Source organism: Callorhinchus milii, unplaced genomic scaffold (assembly GCF_018977255.1).
Source record: "Callorhinchus milii isolate IMCB2004 unplaced genomic scaffold, IMCB_Cmil_1.0 Scaffold5, whole genome shotgun sequence".
In the NCBI taxonomy this organism is placed as follows: domain Eukaryota; kingdom Metazoa; phylum Chordata; class Chondrichthyes; order Chimaeriformes; family Callorhinchidae; genus Callorhinchus; species Callorhinchus milii.
Window position 1 is genome coordinate 59,901,757 of NW_024704746.1, and position 7,070 is coordinate 59,908,826.

The following is a 7,070-nucleotide window of genomic DNA, read 5'->3' on the forward strand; positions in this document are numbered from 1 at the left end:
TCTGCAAGAGGTTATGAGGTTATCCTTCAGTGAAAGATTATTCTTCGCAGCCATGTGTCGAAAGCCAATACTTGTGGGAGCTTTCAAATTCTTCCATGGTAGAGTCGGGGAGCGGCGGCAGGACAGCGCGGGGAGGAGCCTGGGCCTACTGACCCAGGTACTTAAACTCGACGCCGGAGCGAGTTCAGCTCGGCAGCGAGGGGAGGGGACGGAGCGGGGGAACTGCGACGTCATAGATTAGTTTTCAGGTGAGTGCGCGCGCACAAAAAAAAAAAAAAAAAAACCTCCGCGCCCCCCCCCCCCCAGGGCTCACATCAGAGCCCACTATGGTCCTGTTGGGTTCGATGCCCCAATCTACGGGATAATGCCATCCACCTGACCGCTCGCTCCCGGTCCCCGCGTGCGCACTATGGCTGCCGCTTTGACCCGAGCCCCCTCACCCCCTCCCTCCCTCCCCCCTCCTCTCTCCCCCCAAACCCTCCCCCTCTCCATCTCTCCCGCTCTCTCCTCCTCTCTCTCCGTCCCTCTCGTCTTCTATCCCCACTTGACCCTCCCACAACCTCCCTCTGTTCCAGTCTGGGAATCCTCCGCCGGGCTCACCGCGGCACTCGGCGTTGGCTGTCCAGCAGCAGCCACACCGACTGCCCCATTCCCCACCACTCTCGCCAGCCACCCCGGACACAGACCCGGGGAGTCAACCTCTCCTCCCTCATCCCCATTCCCCCCACCCCTGCCTCACAACCTGGACCCCCTCCCCTCCCACACACCCTTCTGTCAACCGCTCCCTCCACATCGGACTGCAAAATGTCCGCTCCCTCTGCAACAAGGCCCTGGTCATCAACGATCTCATCCTTGATGAGAACGTTGATATCATGGCCTTGACAGAAACCTGGCTCACCCCAGGCGACACCTTCCCCCTCACGGAGGCCACGCCACCCGGCTACACCTCCCACCACATCCCCCGCCCCAACCGCCGTGGCGGTGGTGTTGCCCTTATCTCAAGGACACCACTTGCCCTATCCCCCTACTCCTCTGGCTCTTTCCCCTCCTTCGAGCACCTCACCCTCTCCCACCCCTCATTCCTCTCCCTTAAAATCCTCCTCCTCTACCGGCCCCCTAAAACCTCTCCCACCTTCATCTCTGACATTTCAACACTCCTCACATCTCTTTGCCTCTCCTCTGATCGCCTCATCATCCTGGGCGACTTTAACCTACACTTCACCCCCTCCTGCTCCATCTCCACAGACTTCTCTTCCCTGCTCTCCTCACTCAACCTTTCCCTACACATAAACTCCCCCACTCACAGTCACGGCCACCCACTCGATTTGGTGATCACCCGGGGCCTCAGTGTCTCGGATGTCACTATTACCGACAAGGCCATCTCCGACCACTACTTCATCTCCTTCACCACCTCCACCCCCCTCCCCACCTCCACCAGACCCACCACCATCTTCTACCGCCCTTGGAAGAAGTTACCCCCACAATCCCTAACCGATGCCTTGGAGTCCTCTGAACTCCTCTCCCTCTGGCCTTCAACCCTCACCGACCCCTCTTCTCCTCTCTCCCTCCTCCACAATATCCTCTCCTCCACACTCGATACTCTTGCCCCCATCACTTCCCGCACTGTCTCCTACTCCCGCTCCTCCCCCTGGTACACCACCCACCTCCGCTCACTGAAATGCCAGGTGCGGGCTGCTGAGCGCACCTTTGTCAAATCTGGCCTAACGGTCCACCGACAAATCTGGCTGGACCTCCTCAAAATTTACCGCTCCACTCTAGCCTCGGCCAAGTCGTCCTTCTACTCCAGGATAATCCTGGAGGCGAAGAACAACCCCAGGCTACTGTTTTCCACCACATCCCGACTCCTCCGTCCCCCCCGCCACCCCGCGCAGGTCATCTCCTCCAACCTTCACTGCGAGGAGATGCTGGATTTCCTTGAATCCAAGATCAAGGGAATCCGCTCCGCGGTCACTTCCCCTCCAACTTCCACCCACCACCCACCCCTTCCCTCCCACACTCCGACTCCTACCCATCCTCCCCTACACACCTTCGTACCCGTTTCCCCACCCTCTGTCACTGAACTCATCCTATCCCTAAAACCAACCACCTGCTCCCTTGACCCCATCCCCACTCCACTCCTTATCTCCCAGCTCCATTTTCTTGCCCCACACATCACTGACATCATAAACCTGTCCCTCTCCTCTGGCTCTGTCCCCATTCCATTAAAAACTGCCATCATCACGCCCACCCTGAAAAAACCCTCCCTTGATGCGTCGCAGCTATCAAGCTACCGGCCCATCTCCAACCTCCCCTTTCTCTCCAAGGTCTTGGAAAGAGTTGTCGCCTCCCAACTGCGCTCTTTCCTCTCCACCCATTCTCTTTTTGAACCCCTTCAGTCAGGTTTCCGTGCTGCTCATAGCACAGAAACTGCCCTGGTCAAGGTCACCAATGATATCCTGACCATCTGTGACCAGGGCTCCCTCTGTCTCCTCGTCCTCCTCGACCTATCGGCAGCATTCGATACGGTCGACCACGCTATCCTACTCCACCGCTTGTCCTCCCACCTCAACCTTCAAGGCACTGTCCTTGAATGGTTTAGCTCTTACCTTTCCCACCGTCTTCACTTCGTCTCAACGAATGGCTTCTCCTCCACCCCCCGTACTGTCTCATGTGGTGTCCCTCAGGGCTCTGTCCTCGGTCCCCTCCTCTTCACCCTCTATATGCTCCCCCTTGGTGACATCATCCGCAAACATGGGGTTAACTTCCACATGTATGCGGATGACACCCAACTCTACCTTTCCTCCTCTACTCTCAACTCCACGACCACCGATGTCCTGACAGCCTGCCTGTCCGACATCGAGTCCTGGACGAGAGACAACTTTCTTCAGCTCAACGTGCGAAAAACCGAGGCCCTCCTGATTGGCTCACGTCAGCGCCTCCGCACCTCAGGCGCTGACACCATCAGCATCCAAGGCTGCACTCTCCACCTCTCAAAGCCAGTCAGGAACCTCGGCGTTTTGTTCGACCCTGAGCTGTCCTTTCTCCCTCACATCCGCACCACAACTGGCACCGCCTTCCATCACCTCCGGAATATCGCCAGATTACGGCACTACCTCACCCCTCACGCTGCTGAAACCCTGGTTCACGCCTTTGTCACCTCAAGGCTGGACTATGGGAACTCTCTCCTCGCCGGCCTTCCCGCCACCTCCCTCCACAAGCTGCAGGTCATTCAGAACTCTGCAGCTCGTGTACTGTCCCGCACCAGGCTTCGCGACCACATCACTCCCACCCTCGCTCACCTCCACTGGCTCCCCATCCCCCAGAGGATTGATTTCAAGATCCTCATCCTCACCTACAAGGCCATTCACGGCCTTGCTCCCTCCTACCTCTCCAACCTACTATCCCCCTACCTACCTGCCCGTACCCTCCGTTCCTCTGGCTCCGGTCTGCTCCACGTCCCCCGCCCCAACCGCCCTACTATCGGTGGTCGGGCCTTCAGCCTCTCAGCCCCCAGGCTCTGGAACTCCATCCCCCAGTGCCTTCGCCTTGCTTCCTCCCTTTCCTCCTTCAAGGCCGGTCTCAAAACCTTTCTCTTTGACCGTGCCTTCAGCTCCCCTCTCGACTCTCTTCCTCCTCCTCGCTCCCTCCCTTCCCTCCCCTCACCCTGACCATTTCCCCCCTCCTCTCTCCCTCCCTTCCCTCCCCTCACCCTGACCATTTCCCCCCTGCTCGGGTCATGACCCAACTGTGCAGCGCCTTGGAACGTCCTCCTGACGTGAAAGGCGCTCTATAAATGGAATCTTGTTGTTGTTGTTGTTGGTATTGTCCCATCCCCATCCCTACCTCTGAAACTCCACCAACACCACCGACCCGGCTGCTTCCTTCACTCATTGAATACTGAATACTGCTTCATGTCCCCGACCCAATCTACCCTACCATCGGTGGGTGGGCTTTCAGCCATTCTGTCCCTGGTCCCTGGAACTCCATCCCACAATCCTTCCTCCTCATTCAAGGCATGTCTCAAAACATACCTCTGCCCTTACTTTAGCCAAATTTTCCCTCAGTTTCCACCTCCAGCTTAGGTGCCCATCCTCATTGTTAAGCGCTTTGAGATGTTCTTTCAATATGAAAGGCGCTATAGAAATATAAATTGTATTGTGTATATATATATTATATATAGGTGCAAATCTGTTATAAACAAACTTGTTCTCCGATCGCCAATGCTCTTCTGATCAAATGAAAAAGTGGACTCAAGATATTTTTTCCATTATACATGTTACGATTCAATTTCAGTGTCCTTACCTTTCATGCCCTAGCAGCTCCCTATCTCTCAGACTTCCTTTTACCCCACTCCCTCTCCTACCTTCAAGCGAGGGACCTGGGTTCAATTCCCAGCAGGGCAAAATGTTGGGCAAGTTTCCTTACTCTACACATTCCTGTTTACCAAGCAGTAAGTAGGAACACAGTTGTTAGTCAATTGGCGTATCGCTTGTCCAGGGGTAATAATCCTTCAAAAAATAAATAATTATTTGGTCACTCAATCCACGCATTTCGCACACAAATATGCAGTCCATTCACTTTACAGTATATTCTGTGAAGCGCTTTGAGACGTCTAGAAGATGTGAAAAGTGCTATATCAAATGCAAGGAATATTATTATTATCTGATTTCAAGTCCCACCTTAAAACCTATTCAGGTGTGCCTATTTTCACCTCCTTCCCCCCTCTTCCCTCCCCCTTTGGGGGCTTGTTGTTGATGATACCAAAGTTGCTGTATTTAAGCAGCGAGAGGAATTTCTTCCTTGTAAAATCTTCACTGGTCTGGTTAATCCACTTGGATAGAAATATATCACAATTGTAAGTTACAGTATTAAACACTTAAGGAAAGATAGGTCAAACGAAAGCTGAGAACCAAGAGATACGAATGCAGAGTTGCATCTTTGAATGAAAATATTGTGTTGCTATAGCTGCAGAACAGATTGTTCCAAAGAACTGGCACAAAGATTTGTCTACTTTTGGTTTCCAAAGAGATGAAGAGGCTTTTGAAAGCGATGTTCAAACAAAAAAAACAGAACAAAAGATGCTGACGAGCTGAGCAGTGGTTACTTAGCATTGCAAGCCTGACTTACTCCACACATTTATCTAAGAACAGTATGGCCCATAAAGATTTAGAAATGACCCACGGATTGTTTATCGACTTAGCAACTAACTAACGTTCATTGGCGCAGTGTCCAAAAGTTTAGCTTCGTTCTCCTTGACGTTTAATATTCTACAAATTTGTAACCCAGTCAAAGGCTTTCGCCAGACCATATTAATCTAACTATTGCAGGCAGACCAAGAACCTGTCAATGTAATAGAAGCCCAAGGTTGAGGGAGGCTTTAAATACTTAATGTTATGTCTGTAAGCCAAGGAGGTGATAGTTTGCGTCACAGTCTGAAATCCTTAGAAAATATTTCACCCTCGCATGCAACTTTATTTTAAGAAAAACCTTTCACCCATTTGTACATTTTGCATCTGTTCGCCAACCTCAGCTGTCACTGATGAAAAGATACAGTGGTTTCATTGTTACCCCTTCAATTGCATCAGAGAGCACCAATTACAGGTGCATTTATTCAGTGACTATTCCGGAGATAAAACACTGCCAGGAAATGTTTTCTGATAATTATTCCCACTTGAGCAATTTAAATTTTAAGAACACACTCTGCAGTTTTGCTCTCAGTCTAATTCAGGTTTCCTTTTGTCCAGCCGAGTGTCTGACACACGAACATCGATCACCATGTCTGGAATGAGAATTCCACAAATGTATGCCAGCTACGGACAGAGGTTTCCCTGTGTCTGAAATGCAATGTGCACTCTCTCCTTGGAGGGCCTCACCCTGCTTTCCTGATCCCAGACAGTAATGGCGCAGGTTGGCAAGAGCCAAGCCTTGAGGACACCAGTGCTCATTAGGGTACCGGTGGAGCACAACCACATAATATCACATTGAGAGCACTATCTGACAAGCTTTATATTGCTTGTCCAGCTTGGACAACCCTATCCTTTAGGGCTTTGGCTTGCAGTATTGATAGGTGGTAAGAATTGCTACTCCCAATGATCTATCTGCCCCTCCAAGTCCTTCTGATAAACCAAATCACCAGCAGTGCCCTGAAGCATTGCAAACTCACCTGGCTCAGGTACCACAAAGGCTGGTCTCGGATCTGACATCCCCTTGCCCAAGCACGTCACCTTGCAGCCAGCTCAGCTCCAAGAATACCCCATTTACCTCCCTCCCTCCCCATCCACCACCCTCCCCCCCCAACCCCAAAGGATGTCATATCCCCTGCATTTATCTTGTAACATTTTTAATATCTGAATTATATCCCCCTCAGTCTTTTGATTGAAAACAATCAGTGTTACCAAACCTTATGCAACAAGATTTCTCAAAAAGCTGCATAACAATTTTTGTAGATTTGTTTTCATAGAATCAAAAACTATTACGGCACAGAAGAAGGCATTCGGCTCATCGTGCCTGCGCTGGCTCTTTGGAAGAGCTACCTATCCTGCTCTTTCCCCATACCCTTGCAAATTTTTACTTTTTTAAGTACCTATCTAATTCCCTTTTGAAAGTTGTTATTCAATCTTCTTCCACCCCCTTTTCAGGCTGAACATTGCAGACCATAACAACTCTCTATGTGAAAAAAAATCTCCTCATCTACCTCTCTTCAAAAATTCTTCTCTCTGGTTCTTTTGCCAACTATCTTAAATCTATGTGCCCTGGTTACTGACCCACCTGCCATTGGAAACAGTTTCTCCCTATCTACTCTATCAAAATCCCTCATAATTTTGAACACCTCTAATAAATCTCCCCTTAACCTTCTCTGCTCGAAAGAGATCAATCCCAGCTTCTCTAGTTTTTCCACGTAACTAAAGTCCCTCATCCCGGATACCCTGGTTCTGCAGGAAAATGTGGCAGCCATTCAGTTCAGGTTAAACAAAACCACTTTTGCTTTCTCAATGAAAATTCATTCTCTTGTACAATGACCCATTTTCAATTTACCAGATAACGCACTATAAAATGAAAGTTCTTCTTTC